Here is a 25,597-nt window from a genome sequence, read left to right as displayed (position 1 = left end):
ATGGTCATTTATTTCAAAATAGAGAAGAGATAAACAGATAAAACACTAAACAAGAAATGAACCGTATCTTGCATAGAACGTGAAAAAAACTCAGGTACATGTGCCTGCCATTGCTCGCTCAGGGCGCCGCCATCCTACTTAGGGTGCCACTGTCTTACCTAGTTAAACGTGCTCTGACGGGCCAGACACGAGTATCCTTGATACATGTATTCGTTGTGTTTACCATGTCATCACATTTCAATAGTTGTCAAGGCTGATCGAAGGTCTTTCGGTCGATCATTAATATACCAGCCTTGATACCTGTGTAATGTGTACCCAGAGACTTGGTGAAATCTAGAGCGCTACGGACACACTTCCTGGTTGTACTGCTCATGTGACTTGAATTTGTCTACGCGCTGGCAACACACTTTCGGAACACAGAAAGAAAAGATTTTGAAGGTTTAGCTGCATGATTGTACATTTGTGATTATGAAATAAAACAAAATTCAGCTTTGATTTTTTTCCTTTTATTTCTTGTTCGAAAGTGACAATTATTGCAGTAATATGAAGAACTATCGAAAGAATCGAGATATTTTGACATTAGAAGCAATATGGCCACCACAACATCTTAAACTTCTGATAAGAAAATTCTAATTTCTGTCATTAAAAGCATCAGTTTCTCATCAAGATAGACTTATTTCTTTTTTCAAATTAAATAATTTGATATTTTGCATTTGCAAAGACTGGCATATTAATGTCTTTATGATATTGACCCAAATAATGTCCAATCCAGCAGACGATCCTTTCGATTCATACAGTATTTCAGAAATACCACGTGCGATGATTTTTCTTAAGATTTTCCCTTTAAAGTAACACAATTGTACTCCCTATTAAAACGAGAAGGAGAAATTGTAAAATTCAAAGATTTTAAGGCAATTTTAGGAGTACGGCTTATACGCGGAGGTGGCTTTTATGCGAGAATATACAGTTTGCACAATGACAATAAAGCTTTCAATTCAAAATCAGTCAGAGACCTTCAGGGCTCTCTCACCATCACTCAACATGACTTCACTACCTCTGTGCTGACGTGGCAGCCTTATTGGGACTCATGGCCATCTACTTACCATCCTCTACTCCAGGGGTGTCAGACTCGGGTTAATTTGCGGGCCGCGTTAACGTCAACTCGATTTCATGTGGGCCGGACCATTTTAGATATAATATTTAGATTTTTTTTAAATAAATTGATTAAAAGAACTGGATTAAAAGCCCTGATTATTCAGTTTTTTATATATCTAAAACAATGTTTATTTTAGCTTTTTTAAAATATATTTTTAGAATTTACAAAATGATTTTTGAACTAAAAACACAGAAAAATGGATTAAAAAATTACAGTTATTGATTTAAAAGGGGGAAAATCAGGAAATTTGATATACATCTATACTCTTCATTTTAATTTGATCTTAAAACAGAAAGATTTACTTTCCCGGGCCACACAAAATGATGCGGCGGGCCAGATTTGGCCCCCGGGCCGCCACTTTGACACATGTGCTCTACTCAATCTTTCTAGACCATCCAGGGTTGCATGGTACTTATAAGTAAACAAAATGTTGCTGCAATAAAATACCTGTGTACAACATTGCTATGGGCATAAGGAGAGAGAAATTCACGATGTGGAACGTGTCCTTTATCTGACCACAACAACCCTGTTGGGAATATTTGGCAGTTACCATCCAAACTCCAAACTCTAGGAGGCTATTTTTACATCCTACAAAGAAATCTAAAATTAAACCTTGCAAAAATCCACAGCAAATCATTGCAAGAAGTGTGAAACTGCAGCTAGCAAATACGGGGTCCATGAAAATGTAACCAAGAAATGTGAGATACGAGGAAAATTCTAGGTAAATCTTTGCCTTGAGATACGAGACAAATTTGTGATACAAGCGTACAAGACGGCCAATGCGGCCGCCAAGTGGCCGAGTATGCGGCAGGCTGCTTATGATAACAGCATCGCTCTGTCTTTCTCGTCGCATCTTCCTCGTGTAAAGATATTTGCGAGCACCAGCCATACAAGTTGCATTTTTTGCATTAATGAGTGCTAAATTAAGGGAAAAAGCTATATATATATATATATATATATATATATATATATATATATATCAGTGGCGGTCCGTGCATTTCCTAGTGACACCTTCAGCAAAAACTATTTTATGGCTATAAAACAGCTGCGACACATAAAAAATAATCAATAAATCAATGCACAAAAATGGGGTAAAATCCACTTCCTTGCAGCATTTAATGATTAAATACAAATACTGGAGCTTTTCAGACATTACAACCGGGCCAGGGGGGTGATTTTCCCGGGAAAAGACAGCGATGGACGTCCATGGAAAACCGGCAAAAATTGAACTAAAATGGGGTAAAATCCACTTCCTAGAAGCATTTATTGATTCAATACAAATACTGGAGCTTTTTAGACATCCGAACCGGGCCCGGAGTATCATTTCCCCGGGAAAAAGACAGCGATGAACGTCAATACGTCCATATACGTCCATACGCGAAACGGCAAAAATTGCACTAAAAAGTCCACTTCCTAGCAGCATTTATTGATTAAATGCAAATACTGGAGCTTTTCAGACATTACAACCGGGCCAGGGGGGTTATTTCCCCAGGAAAATACAGCGATAGACGTCAATGGCGAAACGGCAAAAAATGCACTAAAATGGGGTAAAATCCACTTCCTAGCAGCATTTAGTAATTAAATACAAATACTGGCGCTTTTCAGAAATTACAACCGGGCCAAGGGGTGATTTTCCCGTGGAAAAGACAGCGATGGACGTCCATGGCGAACCGGCAAAAATTGCACTAAAATGGGGTAAAATCCACTTCCTAGCAACATTTATTGATTAAATACAAATACTGGAGTTTTTCAGACATTACAACCGGGCCAGGGGGGGGAGGATTTTCCCGGGAAAGGACAGCGATGGACATCCATGGCGAACCGGCAAAAATTGCACTAAAATGGGGTAAAATCCACTTCGTAGAAGCATTTAGTGATTAAATTCAAACACTGGAGCTTTTCAGATATCAGAACCAGGCCCGGAGGACGACTTTCCCCAGGAATTTCAAACAATTGAATTATTTAGGAATATAGCCATATTTTACTTACCAAAAATCCTTTTTAACTGTACACAATATCCATCCTCCTTTCTTTCTTCCTTCTTTTCTATCGCCATCGAAGCTAATGCTGAAAGTCGAGCCTGTCCTTGAAAATGGCTTTAAATCAACACAACAATATATTTGCTTGTGCAGCTCGCTCCAGATACAGTTTGTTAGCTCTGGCTAGCCCACTGCATCACTAGCCAATCATAGTTGGTGAAAGTGATGACGTATCCCTACGCCTGTGAGAAGGCATTGTGGTGTTGCCAACTCGAAATCTGATTGGTTAAAGCAACAGTCTTATCGATGCTTATTTAATGCAGCAGAGCCTGCAGAACTGATTGTGAAGGCCTTGAGGCAGATTTCTGACCCTGGCAACAAAAAATGGCTGAAATGTGATTGGTTAAATGCTTCAATATGAAAACACACATCTGGAAGCAGTGCAACGAGGGGGGAAAGCAATGAAAGGTTGCCATTGCCTATGGGTGTTGTGTGCACGAGTATACTTCATTACCCAGAAAGCCCTCTTTTTGCCCGCGCATGCGCGTTGTGCGTTTCCTCGTCTTAGGAGAAAGTCGTTTGAATTAATCGTTCCGTGCTCGTAAATATTGTTATACACAAAAGATATGCAAAAAAGACCTGGCTTGGTCGCATCACGAAATTTTGATCTTATGACGGGCGAATTATTCGATCAAAATTTCCGCCGTAAGACGAGAATTTTGTATGACGAGGTACCACTGTGTATATATATATATATATATATATATATATATATATATATATATATATATATATATATATATATATATATATATATATATAAAAACTAAAAAAAATACTGTTGACTAACAGTTGCGTCGGGTTTTGGGGGAAATGGGAGAAAAAATTCATTTGCATTATAAGTTCTTTAATTTTAGTGAAAGGTTCCAAAACAAGTGGACCATTTTTGGACATCTAGTGGGATGCCAACTACATGGTATGAATGTGAGGTACCATGGCTACAAAGCCCTGTGGTACTGAGATATTCAACAAATCTAACACACCATCAAAAAGAATATCAAAAGGCTAGTGAAGCCAATTATTTGAATTAAATGGTGAGCAAAAATGGATTTGGGCGCAGTTACACAGTGGCCCTTTAATATGGTTCAAAGGTCATGCAACCATTCCACAATTCCGATGTCCTCTATAATGGATCTCCATGGGCAGCCTAATTATGAATCCACCTATCTACTAAAGCGGCTGCCACCAGCGAGCGAAACTGCGAGTAGTCCTCCATTTAGGGTGGTAAGTTTGCCAGGCACATACCACCGAGATGCTGGTCCCTACTAGTTCCAATGGGTGACAAAAAGCTGGAGTCAGCTGCAATTCAGATTGAAGCATGTACTGCATATAGATGAGAAAAATGTGAACAACCCACTGTATTACTAAATATAGATATATTCCACTCAACACACAAAAAACCATCACAAAAGCACTTACATGACATCAAGGTTACAGTCACCCGCAGTCCTACAATCCACCTGCGAGCGCACCAGCACATGCAGCTGCAGCGGTGTCGGTGGCACTAACCACCGCAGCAGTATGTTGTATGTGTGTGAATGTGTGTGACTATGTGTGTACTGTAGGTGTGAGTGTGTGTATGTATGTGAGGAGACTGGGGCTATCTGCAGCTCTCTCCCCCTCACTATTCTGCCACTTCAGTTGGGGCTGTCTCAGTGCACAGCCTGTACCATGTTGTCAGGCATCAGAGGGGTGATGTATGCACGTGTTTGTGTGTGAGTGTGTGTTGGGGTGCATGTTTTCATGTTTCCTCCCACATCCCCAAAACATGCATGGTTGAACATTCTAAATTGTCCCCAGGTATGAGTGTGAGCATGAATGGTTCTTCATCTTAGTGTGCTCTGTGATTGGCTTGCAACCAATTCATTCCATCTACTGCTTATAGTTAGTTGGCATAGGCTCCAGTATCCCTTTGACCCTTGTGAAGATGTGTGAGGACTTTGACAGATTTGTAGATGTTTGAATACTTTGACTTATATTTTCACGAATACACATTATGTCAATAAAACAAAATCAAACTCAGTTTTGCTCCTGTTGCCCTTTTTAAAACATACGCTAGCATGCATGATTTGTGCTATGCTGTGTGTCATGCTAGCACAACCAAAGCAGTGCGTCCTTTAAAACCAAGTGCCCTCTGTATTGACAAAAAACTGAAAATACACTTGCAACTGAGACTGCGCCCTTTAGGGCGGTGCGTTTTATAGGTGTGAAAATCCGGTACCCATACAGTCAAGCGCTCAGCGTCATACGGCGACATCAACAGAATCTTGAATTTAGTGCATACAAAAGGCGCAATGACTGATAAGGCACCCTGTCCACTTTTTTAGACTATGTGAGTAAATACTATGTCCCGCATTGCATTTGTATGGTTTATTATCATTTAATAAGGGGAATTGCAATCATTAATAAGGGGAGCAATTGGCCAAGGTTGACAGGTATGTAACGCATATGTATATATGACATGTTTACACCACGTATGTTATTCTGATTAGGTATTACCACATATGATGTGCAATGGCTTATAACACAAGAAAATAAAGAAAATTATTTTGCATAGAAGTTAACCTGTACCTAAAAAAGGAATACAATAATGCAATGTTTAATGTTGTTACATTTATAAATAACAACATTTATTTTACTCACCATTATGTCTGTTCATTGATATTTATCACACATATTGTAATGTGGTTTAGGGTCTGATTACAGTGACCAATCTTCACCAAATAACCATGATTGAACATAATGATGAGATCTTAAGTGGGCCTTATGCTTATCTATACATATTACTATTTCTGAGAATGTGTGTGCGTGAGTGTTTGTCCGTTAACATAGGACAAAATGGAGACAACACCGTACATCCAATTTGAATGTGGTTTTGAACCAACAATTGCAAATGTACGGCTCTAGGATGTTACCATGCTCGATTTTTGAATTTGGGCGCCAGTTTTTTTTTTTAATCTATTTTTCCACTTCCAAAAAGGAATGTTGGCTTTATGGCCCAGGGGTGATTGTGCAAACATAGCTTTGCACCCGGCCAACCTCACTACGGCTGCCCAGAGAGGACATAAGTAAAGGCACCATGAGTAACTGCCGCCGCTGCTGCTTTGAAAGTGGAGAGGCTTTGTCGCTACACCAGCCACCATTAATACACCCGATGGGTCTCATTCGTCGTAAAAAGACAACATGGAATGTGTAAAGAAAAGGTGCCTCTGTCGTACCTTAGTCGATGGTCATTTGTAAGCAGTTGTTGTACTTTATCCTTCCCCAAATATAACCCCCACCCCCCTCCCCTATTGCCTTGCTTGCCAACTTTACAATTTGATGGGTACAGGATGGGTCATTGGACTTGGCGTACGAAGTAGATATTCGTACAACTGTCACTGACATGGAGTGGTTCAAGGATCCTCAAGGGTACTTCACCATCTGTAAAACCGATTGAATTCAAGTGATTGACTTAGGTAATTATTAGAATTTCTCGCATTGCGAAAGTCTGAACAAGGCATTACAAGTAACCGTTACATTGTTGAGTGTATGCGATTTGTGGAACCATAATATGTCAAGTGTTTAGTGTACTGTTTGTACGTAAAATGGGGTGAACAGTGTAAATGGGTTTTCAACGGTTTTTGATTCAAGAGACTTAGCTAACATGCACGGTCAACAGATCAGGGATTTGGTTAATTGTCAGAGAAGTTGAGCGTGTCCGTCCACGCAAATCAGAAGACCCATCAGTGAATCTGTGTTGTTGTGACAGATTGGTGTGTGTTTGTATGCGAGCCAGATAAGTGGGAATTTCCCCAAACTTCCATTTAAAGCATGTTGCGGTACATTCTCACTGAGTTGAGCTGCTTTTTTCGACGCACATGAGATCTGCTAATGCAGTGATTAAAAAAATTGCGGCCCACTCACACGCCTCTCCACACCAGAAAATACTGTTTTCTTCTAAAAGAGGATTCTGATTGTGGCAGCGCCAGTCCCGTCTTCTGGGCAAAAGGCACGTCCCTCCTGATTTGATTCAGGCAATTGGTTCAGGTCAGCTGCATTATTTAAATCTGGCATTCTTGTGTCACCCATTCATGGGTTCCTTACGCAAATAGATTACCAAAACATACGCAATAACAACCTCGCCCAAGCAGGTGGGACCGGTGAAGCTGGGCCCCTTTGTCTGTGTATGATAAGGTACTCGGATGATTCGCCTAAAGACGTTTCGCCGACAGACGTTTGACAGACGGACAGGTCGCCGAATGGACATTCCACCGAACGGTCATTTGGCCGAACGGCCTTTCGGCCGAATGGCGGTTCGGCCGAACGGAGGTTTCGCTGAAACGGGACGAACCGCCATTCGGCCGAACGGCCGTTCGGCCGAAAGACCGTTCGGTGGAACGTCCATTCGGCGACCTGTCCGTCTGTCAAACGTCCGTCGGCGAAACGTCCGTCGGCGAAACGTCTTTAGGCGAATCATCCGGCCACGGTATGATAACTGATAACAGGCAAAGACATTTCGCCATTCTAATGAAGGGCAAGATCTATGATTTTTTCTTTTCAAAGACCTAATAAAATACAATACAAACACAAGCACTCAAATTCATTGGCATCAATCCAAACTGAAAAAGACTTCTTTGATGAAGCTCTAAGCTAGTAGTATCGTAGGGTAGAACATAAAGCATTCTCTGAGTTTCGGCCAGTTTCAGGAAGTTGCAACACGCAGAATCATTTGTATTTTCAGTCATCCTGTTCTCTGTAAGGGATTTAAGCAGATTGTTAGTTTTACGGAACAGCTGTTAAGACTATTTAAGTTGGTCATGGTAGAAATGAGAGAATGACCTACAGAGAGAGACAGAAAAAGAGAGAGAAGGAATGAGAGCAGTGATGGGGATCAGATGCAAGCTTTGAATACCAATGCAGTGCAGTCTGAAAGATTCCAGAGCTGCAGTGCACCAAAAAGCTGTGACAAAGAGCAAGAGAGGACACACAACCTAGTGCGGCAGGTACTTTAGCAGACTTTGGTTGCAATCCATCAAGTAGTTTTGACACAATTTGACATTTAAAAAGTGCTTACCTTACTGCACTACAAAAATTTCTGCACGAGAGTGTGACGTCACACAAGGTGTGTACCATGCCGTGGGGAGGTGACGTACGGCTCCTCCACGCATGGCTCCGGCTAATGTTAATGACATCCATTACTGTATTTTCTCGCATATACGCAGTATTTGTCGCAAAAAAAGATGACTACAGAAGAGTATGGCTTATATGTGCACAAATTAGACTTGACATGCACGAAACTGCAAGGTGACAAAGACGAAACCCTATAACGCGAGACAATTCGCCCGATACGGTCATTTATTTCAAAATAGAGAAAAGATAAACAAATAAAATTCTAAACAAAAAAACACTGTATCTTGCATAAAACATGAGAAAACTCACTTGTTCCTCGTGCCGCCATCTGACCTAGGGATGACGAAGTAGACCGCTACGGACGCACTTCCTGGTTGTACTGCTCACGTTACTTCCTTTTTGAATTTGTCTACGTGCAGGCAACACCCTTTGGAATGTGCAACAGCACACTTACATTTTCTTAAGATTTTCCCTTTAGAGTAACACATTTGTACTCCCTATTAAAACCATCAATATGGAGGTGAAATTTTTGAATCAGGGGTCGTCTTATACGAGATGAATTGAAAAATTCAATGATTTGAAGGGAATTTTAAGGGTATGGCTTATACGGGGAGGCGGCTAATATGCGAGAAAATGCGGTACTCTTATCATGTACTTCACATGACAGTCACAAAATGCATTTCAATCCTTTTCAATAAGGCCTAAAGGCCCTATTGTTTACTATATCATATTCCAAAACACCGAACAATAGTCCGAACCTTGGAGGCATTGTGTATTGTCCTCCTCATCTGCCTCAACTGGCATGTCAAATGATAGGTTTTGATCATCATTCGTGTCATCCGTCGATTAAAAAAGATACGGTTCGACCCCAAACTCATCTATGTGAAAAGCACCCTCCTTCACAACATCACTTTCATCTTCAAAGAAGTATATTTCGTCCAAAAGGTCCGAAATATCCAACGATTCATTATCAATTTGTGCTGCCACAGTGGAGTCCGCCATGTTGCTGCTTGGATGTGCACCTTATATTACATCAGAGCATTTCCGGGAAGCCAAATTTGTTTTACCCATGATGTCCAAATAAATGCCTTTTTCTCCACGATGGACAAAATGCCGGGCATCCAGCTACCAATGCATTATTATTTAGGTGTATATTAATAAATGAGGTAAAGTCCTCACTGTGTGGAGTTTGCATGTTCTTTCCGGGATTGCGTGGGATTTCCCAAAGACATGCAGAGTAGTCTGGTTGAACACTCTAAATTGCCCCAAGTATGAGTGTGATTAGGAATGGTTGTCCGTCTCCTTGTGCCCTGCGATTGGCTGTCCAGAGAGTGCCCCCCACCTGCTGCCCGTAGTTACCTGGGATAAGCTCCAGAAACCCCCGCAACCCTTATGGAGGCTAAGCGGTTCAGAAAATGAATGGAAAAAGAAGTGTATGCTGTTTCTGTGTTAGTGTATAAATATTTGTGGAGTATTTGCTGTTGTTACATGTGGCGGCGGTGGGGGTTTACCATCAATTATGTTGCCTAGGGTTCCACATTTGTCAGGCACAGCCCTGAACCCTATCAGTGACAGCGTCACTATAGTTGACAGCTTCTCAAAAGTTGACACTTAAGACCTTTAAAAGTTGCCTGTTTTTGGTTATCTAAAAACTTTTTTTCATTATTTTTTTTCTTCTTCATTTTATTAAAAATATATTAGCAACTATTATTTACTATTTTGTATTTTTATATAAAGATTTAACCATTACCCTATTGTCTCTAACAGTTTATAGACAGAAATTATAAATAAATTATTACAATGTTAATAAAAGTTAAATTAATAAAATAAATAAACTAAAAAATACTCTATGTCTAAGTACATTTTTTGCAGTGTTTAACTCATTGCATGTCATTGATGGAGATTGACGTCATTGATTTAAACTGGGAGGGTGCCCATGACTGCTCATCTTTCAGTGCCACTGACACCGAAAGAACTTCATTTGGCCCTCAATAATAATTGAAATAGATTGGATGTCTAGTGTTATTCATGGCAGCAAAAGAATTAGATAAGTGCTCTGCTCGGGTAAAATAGAAAAAAAAGTTTGTGAGTTAACAGAGTTAAAGCTTATATTTACCATGTCCATTTTTTCATCATTATGTTGCGCAGGAATTTCGACCTGATATTATATCAATATAGATTAAGATATTTTGAGTAGAATATTTAATAAACTGTATCAAAAGTGACTTTGTTAACCTGAAGTATATAAAACAAAATGAACCACTGACTTGCATGATTTTAGTTTTCTTTTTTTTTTAAATGTAAACGTTAAACCCTTATGAGCATAAGTGATACGGAAAATGAATGAAAGAATGGAATTTAAACCACAGCAATATAGTTAAACATAAATATTAATATTGCCATGCTCTTGAAATCATTAGATTTTTAAAGATGTTTGTACAATTTAGAAATAAAACACATATTAGGCACAATTACATACATTATTTAGAAACATTCATGCAAGCGAAAAAAAATGTAACACGAGAGACTTGAAAAAGTGTGATTTGTTGAAAGTAGCTCATTGCTAGTATTTTCCGATAGGCTCAACCATAACAATCCACACTGGAAAAGGTAAAATATTGACGAGTTACCCACCTGAAACTAGACAAGAAATCATACTCACATGAACAGATGTCAGCCTTGGGAGGAAGCTCTGTTCACTCTTTAAGTGCTGAGTTTATCTTGTGGATGAATCTCCAACACTGTGATCACTACTAGCCATCAGCCAATAACCATTAGCCTTATTAATTGCAAAAAAATCTCAGACCACCTCCTGAGTGCTTTTGGAAAAATGAATTGCTCGGGTGAGTATTGCACACGTGTGACGTTAATGAGATGGCTCCCAGAGGTGGAACCTTTCTCTCACTTGTAGATTTAGCTGACTCATTGTAGGTTCCTCACACAAAGGTTAGGATTGTGACGGGTAAGGGGCATGGAGGACTTCTTACCCCAAGGATAACTCAAAGGCATAAGATAAACACAAACGCACACATTGGCAACTGAAAGCACACGTGGCTTAAAGTTTGCGTCATTCACAGGAATGGCAGTCAAATGCCAACGTAAACTGTACATTGAGGTTAATTACATTTAGAAGAAATGTCTGCAAGGTGTACAATACCGTTCCATTCAAACAAGTGCAAGAATATGACTTGATAGATGAGAAATGTAAAAACATGAATGACAATGTAATGACACAAATGATAAAACTTATTTTTCCACATGATCTTCTTGCTTTTATATTAGGAACAAATCAATACAACAAAATTAAATCAAATCCAAGCATGCTTGGTTTTGCAAGGACTTTTTTCCAATGACTGGAATTGTTAAGGACGTTTGTAAAATGTAAAATGTTATGAATTATCAGTGAAATTGATTCAGTAGGACATAAACTACAACATTTGTATTCATTCCCTCTTACATTTCCATCTTGAATTTTACAAATGAAAAATCCCATTATATCTCTAATAGTCTGATGACGATTAACCATCAACCCAAATCACTGTCGGTGTACTGGTACATTTGTCTGACTTCATCGCTGGTGGTCTGGTTTCAGTTCCCAATCAGTGGCGGTCTGACTAAGAACGCGAAAAGTTGGCATCCAATGAGCCCAAGAAAAACAATGACACGTGATGACAGTGACTGAAAAAGTGACATTGCTACGTGTGCTAAAGGTGTAGCATGCCATTGTGGAATTGTTTTTATCTATTGTGCGTTATACCAAGAAAGAAAAAGCAAACATTTGGAAAACGCCAACAATATCCTTTTCCAAGGACACTAAGCAAGTGGTAACCACTAGGAATAAAAAAAAACAGCATTATGAGGGATTTACGCCGTAGACACGGCCATGAAGCTGGCATGACGAGAGGACGTCAACACTGCTCGAGAGCCACTCAGAACTCCCCTGCTGCCCAACTGATGAGGACCTGAATGATGAGGATGAAGAACGTGGTGTTCCTTTAAGAAATCTGCAAGAGATCTTCAATATGGCACGCAGTTTCCAACTATGGGTCCAGGAGCTTGATGACAACATGGTCACAGCCAATTAATTTGGCAATCGTCTTGACAGTTACATGTCCTTGTACAACAGCAAATTTGTACAAGAAAAGAAACGGCGGTCACGGGTACAGGTTTTAAAAAACAATAATAGACATTAATGGAGACAAAGTGTAATTAGAACTCTAACTCAAAAGGTAATAATCGCTGAAGGAACTGACTGTTTTTCCAGAGGAAAATAGAGAGAACACACTGATAAAGATATGGTGACTCAATAAGATGTAAAGCAAGCACCAGTGTACTCTAACAAATTCCACACTGCAGCATTCAAAGTGCACAAGCCGATTGATTTAAATAGAAATAACGCAACAGAAAGCCAATAAACTCCAATAAAATCCCACCCCAACTACCAAAATGACAACAGGAAAGGAACATTGTCTTCTGAAGCAGCTCAATTGAAATATATTGAGCAATCAGGTAAACAGCACATTCTCTGCTGAAAACCCTCGCTTCCCACTGTACTAACCAACAAGAGTAAATTACAAAATGGCAGGACTGAATAATGACATACATTATCTCCCAGGGGCATCTTAAAATTTGATTACTGCCATGTCAGCTCCTGTGTGAAATAATGATGGGTAACAACGATCAGCAATAGACTCTTCCTATGGGTTGGCTGTGAAAGGAAGCACCTAACATGCCACAAACTTGTGCCAACTTTGGCACAGTGACAAAAAAAAAACTAAAGTACTGAACATCAAAATGTCATGGCAAAAATTAAAATTTATTGAATTTACAAGTCCTACTATCACAGGTTTTAACACTCCAGGTAAAGGATAGAATTAAAGAGTATTCAAAAATAAATGATCAAGTGATCACTCACACATATCCAAAAATATTAAAAATTTGCTATTAAAATAATTTTTGCCTCTGAATAGTTGAAAGCAATGACATATTCAGAAGCACGGGTTCCAGCAGAGGGCATATGACTCAATGTAAAACAGTGGTTCCCAGTAAATTTTTACCATACAACAAATTGAAAATGGAGGCAAAATCACTATAACAGAGTAGTAAAAGATAAAAAAAAGACACTGCTTACACCCAAGGTTTGCAGCTTGAACCAAGCTAGCCATTGTCCTCTAACCTTTGGCCTCAACAACAACAAAAATTGCTCACAGAACTGTCGCACGGGGCATGTTAGCTCTATTTCGGACAATTCTCGGCATGACTGGTCGTTTGGTCGCCGGTCTTTTGGTCGCCGTCTTTTGGTTGCCGTCTTTTGGTCGCGGTCTTTTGGTCGCGGTCTTTTGGTCGCCCGTACCCAAACAACGGGCGACCAAAAGACCGGCGACAAAACAAGGTAAAACAACACGGTCCACGCATCAATAAAAGCCAACAATGGCCATGAGTAGTTTCACTGAGTGGACGTGTGAGTGTAAAAGAGTTTGTATGTACATGAGTTGTCCCCTTAGGAAGGGACGTCAGTCAGGGTCTTAAGTTCTCCAACAAAACACAATAAAAGTACGGGAAATTTGGAGCTTTTCTTTAGCCTAATAATTAATAGGGCATTAAGTATGACTAAATAATAATTCGCAGTTTGTATTTAGGGAATTTGAGCAACGATTTAAATGGTAATTATCAATAACCTTCCGGGCGACCAAAAGACCGGCGACCAAAAGACCGGCGACCAAACGACCGAGTACCAATTCTCGGCAAACCCTACACAAAGTTGTGCATATTCTTAGTAGTAAATATACTAGTACTCCCAGTCTATCGTAAGTTTCTAAAGCACCCAGGGCAACATTCCAGGTACCAACAGCCATGTCACGTTCAAAGTCACTTATATCACCTTGCTTCCCCATTCTGATGCTGTGAATAGCAACAAACAGTATTGATTATGCCTAAATGCCTACATAAAAATGACTGTCATCTAGTGGGAGGGATTAGAAATTTTCATTATTATGCAGTTTGACATTGCTTTAAGAAAGTTGGTGAGTGTATGCTATACTGTATATAGCAGGCAGGCTAAATGTTTGGACACACCTCATTCAATGCAACACAAATGATGGTCCTGACCTCATTGATGCTGCATGAAATTGCATTGGATAACAGTGATAGGGCATATGTGTGAAGTGAAAACCATTTCAGGTGACTGCCTCGTGAAGCTCATCGAGCAAATGCCAAGCGTGTGCAGATTCTTCGGCAAGCATCGCATCGTATACTATGTTTGAATTGTGTATCTAGAACATATATTTCGTCCCATATGATTTCCAGCTAAATTCCAGTGAAAATATTTAATAGAGAAAAGTTTGGTTTGCGCATCCTGCCATATCTCGTTGCACTGTTGTGCACATTCCACTGCTGAAACGTTTTCCTGCTCTCAAAAGCAGCTGTTGCTATGCAACTGATCTGCCTGGCACTGTAAAAAGAATCTTAGCTCACATAGACTACATGGAGCAGTACACACACGCATTCACATACACACACACATGCACACACCCACACACACACACACACAAGCACACACTGTAAGTAGTACAGAATGTAGGCTAATTCTGTATTTCATAAGAATTGGACTTCTAAAAGTTCAATTCCAAAACATGTTAAATCTGAGGTCATATGTTTAAAACGTTGTTGTGTTAAAAAAGTTCCTCAGCAGTTCAACATGCCACTGTTCCATAAGTCTTATATCCAGGCAATTTGAATCCATTTTATATACTGTCAAAACCTGTGAATTAAGAACTAAGGAGAGGACAGATGAACAGATGTTCTAATCTTGAGGGTCATTTAAGGCGAAATCACAGTCCCCACCACAGTCCATTTGTATTCAAATAAGACAACGTAATGTGTAGACATAGCAACTGTATTTTCTCGCATACAAGCCGTATTTGTAACAAAAAAAGATTACTGAATCAAGGGTACGGCTTATATGCGCACAGCACTTGCTATACTCTTTTTCACCAGTAGATGTCAGCAAAGTAACATTTACTATTTGTTGGTTATTTTCTGTTTTGCAATAAGAAAACAACCATTACTGGATGAATAACTAACTTCCTTATGATATTGACCCTAATAATGTGCTTTTGATTTATACAGTATCTCAGAAATACCACGTGCGATGATTTTTCTTAAGATTTTCCCTTCAAAGTAACACATTTGTACTCCCTATTAAAACCATGAATGTGGAGGTGAAAAATGTGAATTGGGGAGCGGCTTATACGCAAAAAATTGTAAAATTCAACTATTTTAAGGCAAATTTTAAGAGTGTGGCTTATACGCGGGGGCGGCTTTTATGGGAGTAAATACGGTAAATGAATAATGACGAAAAGACTCAAGACAAATTTATGAGAATTGTGTACAGACGCTCCCCTACTTACGAACATTCAACTTACGAACAACGGTACATACGAACATGTCTGCAAATTGCGTTTAAGTCCAAAAATGTTCGCAAGTCCAATTTTGTATTTCGCCCCTTTTTCGGAGTAGTACTTCTTTCCGCCGCTAATACCGACGCCTGGCGCTGTGAGAGCTCAGCTCACCCAGCATCTACCTTCTTCTTCGTTGCAATGCGGAAGTGCGTGAATGTATCTCCAGTGTGCAAAGAACCTTTTTCATTTGTATCATTAAATATCTCATGCATCCAATATTGAATATGGTTGGTAAAAAGCTAAAGGCTTCTATTGAGGGAGTTGCAAGGAAGAGGCAAGCCATTTCATTTGAAACGAGTGGCAATAATAACGAAGCTTGATGCGCGTGAGAGTGGTGAGCGTTGCACATTCAGTACCATTTATAAACAGAAAGATCGAGCAGCAGGACCCAAATATTGAACGTTGCACAAAGTTTGCAAATCAATTGAATGATGCCATACAGTGCTACCTCATCATTTATGATGAAAAAAAGAAGAAAACTGTGCAATCGTCATTAGGTCGCTTCTTTTGGCCAGTTTCTAATACATAAATCTCTCTCTCTACAGTACTGTACATATTCTCTCCATTTTATTAAATGTTTTTTTTTCAGTACAAACCAATGCGTGTTACTTATACAAGCCTTAAACATACAAATGCACTTGTATAAACCTTGAATATACTTATATCGACCTTAAACATAAATTATAATACAAAATATAGCACTGAATCAACTTACAAACAAATTCAACTTATGAACAATCGCTCGGAACCAATTGCGTTCGTAAGTAGGGGAGCGTCTGTACTTCGTATACTTGTTAATCAAAGCAAAATGGACATTACTTTCATGTTAATGCTCCTCTAATTGGATCGGTTTTAAATCGGTAGAAAATGATTTACAAGTTGTTGAAATTTGACAGTAACATGGAGTGTTTCGGTTTTAATTGCTAATGCAGGCTTATTGTTTATATAAATGCTCCAAGTGTTGTACACGATCACGATAATTCAGCACAAAGTAGTGCATATGTATGTTTCTGTATATTATTTCCCCAGGCATATTGCCATAAATGATGGTTTTAAGAGCGGAATTTAAGTCGAAATTTGACTAGAAAATATGATTTATTCATGTATAAATCACACTGGACTACAAACCACAAAAGAGATGTGGCTAATTACCTGTAAAAATCTGCAAAAGTGTAAGCCCCATTTGACAATGTATCCATGTGTGAATAGAGTAAAGAAGAGTTGGGCAAACCTCAAGAGTTGCTGTGGGTGCAGGTTGTTTTTTTCCAACCGATCCAGCACAGACCGATTATCAAATGGGGTTTCTGCTGAAACTTGAAGCATGGTGCTTCAAGCACCTGACTGCAATTCACTGATTGCCTTTCTCAGATACCGGATTTGTGGAAAGGTTTCCTCTTTAGAGGTTGAAACCAAAGCCTGCACCCACTGCGGCTCTTTGTGGAATAGTTTGCCTACCCCTGGAGTAGAGAGTTGGGGGTGTGGGGTGTTGAGAGAGTAAGGGGGTGAGAGAAGTGGAGGAGAGATAGATAGATAGAGGGGTAGGAGAGAGAGCATGAGCGAAAAAAGATGCTGAGTTGCATAAGTCTCTTCAAAGTTACAAAAATCCTTGACACTTGTCGACACCTTTGAAAACGTGTAAGCGCGTGTGCATGACATTTAAGTGTTTTAATAGGTGTAACATCTTAAAAGCAGGTCAATTGTAGCATACCTTTAGCATTTTGTCTTCTTTCGTGGATTTAAATGGAGGTTTTGTTTCAACACTTAAAATGGTCTACACAATTTTCCTTCCATATTCCTCTTTTACCCTGTCAGCAGCTCACACAATAAACAAAATACCAGATGCATCAAATTAAGTGAGATTCAAGAGTCTAAATCAACTACAATGGAAGTTTGATTTGGACATTTGGTTCTTGTTTGCTATATCCTATCCAATTTAAACATTTGCACCTAGCAACACGAGGCTAAATCAAAACAAACAAAAAAACTTGCATGGTACTGCAGAGCTCTAGCGCAGGCATCTCTCTCTCTCTCTCTTTCTCTCACTTAAATGCTACCTCATTCACGGTCACACCAAGGACATCAGCTCCCTTGGAACAGCATAGCTCATCAGTGGAGAAAAGGAGGAGGAGAGAAAGGAGGGAGCAGGACTAGGATGAAATAGCGATTTCTCATGGCGATGATCCCACATGAAAGGGAGATAGTGTGTAAGGGAGAGAAAAAAGAAGAGAAAACAAAAACTGCTCAGTGGGGGACAAAACAAACCACAGACACACCAAGAAAAAGAAGAACAATAACAAAGGAAAGATGCTTTAAAGATGAATAAAAGACATTAAAAGCTTCTGTGTGGTGATGAGGAGAAGGAGGAGACGGAGGATGCACTGCAGAGAAGTGAGGGAGGTGAGCTCCAGGGGGAGATAGTGAAAGGATGCAGATGAGACCAAGACGTGGTGAGAATAAACGCATGACAAATTATTATCTAGAATTGGAGAAAGCTCAGTTTGACCTCAGTGAGGGTCCTCACAAGTGTGAGTGGGCTTGGCAGTTTTTCAAGCAGTCATTAGGGTAGCCTCAAGCATTTACGTGCCAATAACCCAAGTGACACAAAAAAACTAAAGAAAAAAGAATAAACAATCTGGACTCTCAAACTCCACTGTAGTAAGGAAAACAGAGAGAGATAAATTAGGTAATCATTCACAAACCATAAAATAGATTTAAAGGTTTTACAAAGAACACGAATCGTACTTTGATTTACACCTATCAGAGACGTATTCATAAAAAAATCAACAGTTGATTTGACAAATCTCAACACAAGGTGTCCTCAGTATAAAAAAGTATTTTAGAAATTCTTTTATTACCGTGCTAATAGCTGGTGACACCAGCAAAACCAGTGAAAATACAGACAAAAATAGCAGAATTCACCAAACATTGAATAATATGTGCTCTCACACGTAAAATAAAGCATATTTTAAATAGAGATATGGAAAACAGACCAGATAGCGGCTCTCGAGGACCAGAGTTGGCCACCCCTGTAATATGATATATTTTTTCTCTTTTTTATGCCAGAATCAGGTATCTTTCTCTTTTTTTTTTAAACCATCATTCAAAAACGTCAAACACACATGTATAAAACTATCTATTCTTTTACAAATCACCCATATTGGATATAAATTCGCTTAAATGAACGCTGAAAGCCTACTGTTAAAGCATATTTGAGAATAGCTTCGAAATTGAGAATTTTGTAATATAACATACTTGCATCTAATGGAATCTTTGACCAAGAGAAATGCAGTTGAAATATGCTAGGAACAGCACACATTTTGATACGACGGACATTGCATGCTGAAACAAATATGAAATATGCCAGGAACAGCACGCAGTATGTTACACATACCCATCACAATACACATTATTCAATACAATATGGGTTAGATGCGTGCTGTTCCTGGCATATTTCATTTTTTTTTTCAGGATAAAATGTCCATCATAGCAAAAACACTGATGATAAATCATTTACACAACACAAAGGTCCAGTAGCGTGACAATTTGAAGGCTGGCCTCACGAAAAGCAGAGCCTTCGTTGTCGTTTCACACCTTGACAAGCTAATACCTGCCTGTTCATACCAAACGGTAAATTTATTTTTAACACTTGAGCCCATATGCTCCATGTAGCCAAAAGGCCTTTTTGTCTTATTGTGTGGCGCAACCGCATCTTTACAATTCAAACCTTTGACATATGAATCCCGATATATATATAAGGCGGCCTGGCGGGGCAAGTGGTTAGTGGGTCGGCCTCACAGCTCTGGAGTCCTGGGTTCAAATCCAGGTCGCTCCACCTGTGTGGAGCTTGCATGTTCTCCCGGGCATGCGTGGGTTTCTTCCCGCATTCCAAAAACATGCATGGTAGGCTGATTGGACACTCTAAATTGCCCCTAGGTATGGGTGAGAGTGTGCATGGTTGTCCGTCTCCTGCGATCAGCTGGCCACTGATTCAGGGTGTCCCCCGCCTCTGGGCTGGAGTCAGCTGGGATAGTCTACCGCACCGCATTGTCTTGCGTTATGGCGTTTCGTCTTTGTCACCTTGCAGTTTCGTGCATGTCAGCTTTTTATGCGTATATAAGCCGTACCCTCGATTCAGTCATCATTTTTTGTCCGACAAATGCAGTTTATATGCGTGTAAATACGGTAATAAAGAATAATGTACAGCAAGGTAAACAAGATCAGATAGAAGAGCTTGTAAAGGATATTTGGAACATTTCAAATCAAATATAATACAAAAAAAGCTCAAACATTATAAAAATATATTTTACTACTTTGCTTTTTTGATTGAAGGATAAACCTTTTCCATACATAAACTTAGGTACACAGGTGAAATCTAAAAATACAAAGATAACACTAACAATAGCAGTATACAGTATATTTTGTGCAGTATATTTTATTTTGTGTCACTACTGTGAGTGCTGTACCTAATGATTTGGGCAATAAGTAGGAATTACAGCAATATTACTCTCATTTATATATTTCCATACTGGCACCTTCATACTACATATACTGTACTTTTTGCTTCTGTAGTCATCAGCGAACAACAAATTAACAAGGAGTGACCCGAGTCAACTCGCATGCAAAGTGCTGTTTTAGAATCACACTGCAGGTGAGGCAGCATAGAAATAGTCCACCTAGAGGACGCCTCAACAGGGGCAGCTTTGGTTTTGGCTCCTCTAACGGGCCTTCAGCACGGTGCAGTGAGTGCATGGGGTCCTTGATTGTATCTTTAATGCCGGCTGTGTTGCCGCAGCATTAGCATGGTCAAGTTATTTGCTCTCAGGGGCCATTTCCATTGACTGAACAGCATTTTTCCGTTCACTCCTTCAAACGCATGCAAAGAAAATGGCAAGTCCCTTATGCATTACTAATAAAAGGTGTGCATGCTAATTACACTTCAGTCTAATTATTGGTAACAGCAACCTGCAAGCATACAGGGCAACAAAACATACTTTAAGTTGGATCTTCTCTATTTTAACCACATATTTTATGATAGTATAAAACTTCATGACGGGACACTAAAAACTTCATTAAAGAAGTCCAATTGGCACCATTTTATTTGGCTGTTTCAACTGGAAAGCAGAGCTGCCAACCTCCATCGACCTCATTTCAGGAGTGAATGCAATTCACGCAAAATTGATGTAAAATGTAAAAACAAAAATTACGTAGGACTATTTAAATCAAACTGTTATTATCATGTTTTTACATTAATTGAAATACTGCATTTTTGCAAACTATTGAAAAAGTACAGCATGATGAAAATAAGTCTATCGTTGTGTTTGGGTCCTTTGACGTGTGTTTTACAGTCAGTAATTCCACCATGTGTGCTGCTGAAGTTGCACATGCATGTTGTGCAATGTGAAAATGACGGTCCTTTTGGAGATGGCTTTAACATGGGATATTTCGTCGGATGCGAACCAATAAACTTCTGCGTGTAATAAGAAACCCTTCTTATAAGAAATTTCATCCAAATTGCCATCCATTGTGAGCTTAACCCTAGCAGGCAAGACTTACCAGTGCTGTGTATGCCTACTGCCTTTAGAACAACCCTGGAAATGATGGGCTTTGTTTAAAAAAAATGTTAAAGCAATGGAGGCTAACTATGAAAGTCGCACAAGATGAATAATTTGTCAGAACTTGTAACTCGGATGATTCACAATGCACTCATGTTACCGAATTCATTCAGTTTACAGAACAGTTGAATCAAAAGCGTAAGTAAATGTATTGTTGGTGTGAATTTCGAGGGATTTAAATTGGAAATCCAGTACTTTTTCGAAAATGTTGCTTAAAAAAAAATAAAAGTGACATTTTTTTTAAAATTTCCGGAGTTTAGTGAGGTTGTCCGGGGTCGCGCAGTTTGTGTTGTTTGTCCGGGTGAACTCCGGAAATTCCGGAGATGTTGGCAGCCCTGGGACACACTTTTCTATGGGTGTTTGGTTTGCAAAGAAATGAAATAAAATATAATGCCTTCAAAAATTCATCCAACCTCAGCTGCCAAATGCAGTTTCAATTAGTTAGATCACAATCATTTTCATTGCTTTTAATCTGAGTAAGGACTCAAAGGGCTACACAGATCCAGAGTTGGCAAAATAGGTAACTAAATAAATGACAACACGCCTAAATCTAAACCCTCCGCCCTACTGGGCAAGAAAAAGAAGATTTTTTTTAAAAACCAAGTATAATTATTTAGCATTGTAGATGGGGAAAAAATCTCAACAAGCATGTTCAAAAAGAGTGAAAACCAGCTAATTTTATACTTCTCAAACTGTATACTTGCTACAAAGGCAACACTAAAATGGAGTAATTGAGAAATATTTGAGTTTTTGTCACTTTGTATGGGTGGGGTAAGAAGGCAAGGTTTCATAAGTACTATAATGTCATTTCACCACAAAACTGTCTGAAAATCTGAGAAGACTGCAGTGCATCTCACAAACAGTGTAGAAAGGAAACAGAGTATAACATCATCACAACATCCTGAAATTGCTATCTTGCAATTTAAAGAAAATATACTGTCTTACTTTGGCATCGTTATTTGACAGCTGGCCGGGATCAAGCATCATATTCCAACACTGTGAAAAATAATGAAGAACTCCAAAAGGGCTGAGTGTCGGGCTGGGCAATAGGACAACAAATTGTATCGCTATTAAAAAAAATTAGTCTACATCAATAATTATCATGATAACTAACACATCTTTTGTCTTTCAAATTTGAAACTTCAAACTGAGTAAATAAATTACTTTATTCATTATTTAATTCGGGTAGTAATTCAGGTGCGGGAGAAAGAGACTGATTAAGCTGATATTGCGACTTCGTATGACAGCTACCACAGGTAGACAAAGAACATCCAACCTCCCCCACATTTTACTACAACCACCAAAGCAGAACATTCATTCTTTCAGTGTACCGTGTGTCCTCAATATATTCAAACACAAAGAGTTCTCATTATGAACTAAAATCATTAAAATGTTGCATGTTTCCTTGAATAGCAACTTTTCATCTGAACTGAATTTCTCTATCGATTATCATAAATTCTGTGTCAGTGATGAACCCATGCCGAAGCCTTCGATGGAAGTAGCCAGTCTAGTGTTGTAACTCTAAGAATTAAAGATTTTGGCAAAACTGCCATATTTTTGCCAAAATAGCCATATTGGCACAAACCCGCAGCTAAAACAGTGGTGAAGGATATTTTGTAGGCCATATGTTACTCTGTAATATTTCAAATAACCGATGAAGCCCAAAGAAGCAAAAATAAATAAACTACAGCTTTGTAGGCTACAGATATGAGGCAGAGACAACGCTGCAGAAACATTTGAGAAACTATTGTGGGTTTTTGCTACTCTCTGGGGAGTTTTTTTGTGTTGTCACAGGGTCCAATTTTCCTAAATGTTCCCACCGGCTAGTTTGTCTCTCCTCAAAAATAAATATCTGTCTATTCTCTATGGTGCTTGTCCTTATTATGTTCATGGGTAATTGAGCCTATCCCTGCTTAATTTGGAGGTAAGAGGCAAGGTTGCACTGTGCGCTGGTCACCAGCCAATTGTAGCGAAAACAAATAGATCAAAACAAAACATCTACCTTCTTTGTAATTTTCCATTTGAAACAATTTTTGGCATGCGACGAAAAAGAGACATGTATTTAAGTGTTTGTTTCCCTATTCAAATATATAATCACTTTAATTTATCAGTGTATGTAGTCTTGTGTTCGAGAAGAAAATGGCACAGATTAAAATTTGTGAAACTAATCTGAAGAAGTGGAAGGTAAGAGGCTGAAACTACAAGCTCTTTGATTTAAAAAAAAAAAAAACACACGCAATAAAAAAAGCAATGTAAATACCAACGATGACAGAAGACCAAACAGGCCATACAACTGAAAGAGCTTAGATGTCATCACTCTACAATCACACAGTACTCACACGGGAAATACGCAGGTCCTGCTACAAATGCCCTGTGGTATCCTCCTTAAGCTGGTGCTAGTGGCTCACCTGCGTTACTCCAAAGTTAATGTGGAGCTTGTGACATGGGCTTTTCCCTCCAGTATCCACTGCAGCGAAGGCATTCTGAGTGGCTGAAAGAGAGGAAACATAGAGGAGAGGAGGAGGAGGACAAGGAGAACGATGGAGGGGTGTGAAGGCGTATACAGTACATTTTGTATGTGTGTATATGTATGTGTTTATATGTATATATATGTGTGTATATGTGTGTATATGTGTGTGTATGTATGTGTGTATATGTATGTGTGTATGTGTGTATATATGTATACATACATATATATATATATATATATATATATATATATATATATATATATATATATATATATATATATATAGTTGTGGTCAAAAGTTTACATACACTTGTGAAGAACATAATGTCATGGCTCTCTTTAGTTTCCAGTTATTTCTACAACTCTGATTTTTCTCTGATAGTGTGATTGGAACAGATACTTCTTTGTCACAAAAAACATTCATGAAGTTTGGTTCTTTTATGACTTTATTATGGGTTAACAGAAAAGGTGATCAAATCTGCTGGGTCAAAAATATACATACAAATTAGCAATTTTGGTGACTTAGAAAGTTGCCCAGCATATAACAATCCAAAGAATGAAGGGTGCACAGTCCTCTTTTCACACGCCTGAGCCTCAATTTTATCCCCATGTATTATATATATATATATATATATATATATATATATATATATATATATATATATATATATATATATATATATATATATATATATATATATATATATATATATATATATATATATATATATATATATATATATATATATATATATATATATATATATATATATATATATATATATATATATATATATATATATATATATATCGAGAGATTTTGAGTGAAAATCTCCTTCCATCAGCAAGGACATTGAAGATGAGACGTGGCTGGGTCTTTCAGCATGACAATTATCCCAATCACACAGCCAGGGCAACAAAGGAGTGGCTTCATAAGAAGCATGTCAACGTCCTGGAGTGGCCTAGCCAGTCTCCAGATCACAACCCCATAGAAAGTCCGTGTTGCCCAACGCCAGCCCCAACACATCACTGCTCTAGAGGAGATCTGCATGGAGGAATGGGCCAAAATACCAGCAACAGTGTGTGAAAAGCTTGTGAAGAGTTACAGAAAACGTTTGGCCGCCGTTATTGCCAACAAAGGGTACATGAAGTATTGAGATGAACTTTTGATATTGACAAAATACTTATTTTCCACCATGATTTGCAAACAAATTCTTTAAAAATTAAAATGTGATTTTCTGGGGGGTTTTCCACATTCTGTCTCTCATGGTTGAGGTTTACCCATGTTGACAATTACAGGCCTCTCTATTCTTTTCAATTAGGAAAACTTGCACAATTGGTCGTTGACTAAATACATATTTGCCTCACTGTGTATACAGTGGGGCAAATAAGTATTTTTCTCCAGCTATACCAATCAAGTCAGAGGCAGAATCCAGAATCATCATTTGAACTTAATCTTCCACAGTATATTCCAGTGCACCTAATGCTTACACGAGCAACAGTACCCAGATCCCCCAAAATGATTATTGGCCAATGCTAAGAGTACTATTTAGCAAATTCCGAATGGGATGGTGCTGCTTCTCCCAAATATTGCATGTTCCTTCTATGTGCTGACATTCAAAGGGAATATTACCACTCTAGGGTTTTTGTTGTTGTTGTGGTTTCCAAAAGAGATTTTCATCAACTACTGAATCCAAATAGCATTACTTTTGTGCCATACATTATATTACAGCTGTTATACCAGTTTA

General features: G+C 38.8%; 1 protein-coding gene across 3 annotated transcripts in view; it reads right to left on the bottom strand.

Annotated features, from left to right (window-relative positions):
* The window catches only part of atp2b2 (ATPase plasma membrane Ca2+ transporting 2), a 126,797-nt gene extending 102,914 nt beyond the window's left edge, over positions 1–23,883 (bottom strand). The window contains exon 1 of one of the 3 annotated variants that reach the window (XM_077603794.1): positions 23,788–23,883. The gene's annotated coding sequence lies outside the window, so the exon portion shown is untranslated. Of the gene's footprint in view, positions 1–4,614; positions 4,801–23,718 lie in introns of those variants that run through there. The other 2 variants (XM_077603793.1, XM_077603792.1) reach the window with 2 other exon arrangements.
* Positions 23,884–25,597: the final 1,714 nt, after the last annotated feature.

The sequence above is a fragment of the Stigmatopora argus genome, chromosome 6 (assembly GCF_051989625.1).
Source record: "Stigmatopora argus isolate UIUO_Sarg chromosome 6, RoL_Sarg_1.0, whole genome shotgun sequence".
NCBI classification, from domain to species: Eukaryota; Metazoa; Chordata; class Actinopteri; order Syngnathiformes; family Syngnathidae; genus Stigmatopora; species Stigmatopora argus.
The sequence above is the reverse complement of the archived record's forward strand: the minus strand, read 5'-3'. Positions and strand labels throughout refer to the sequence as shown.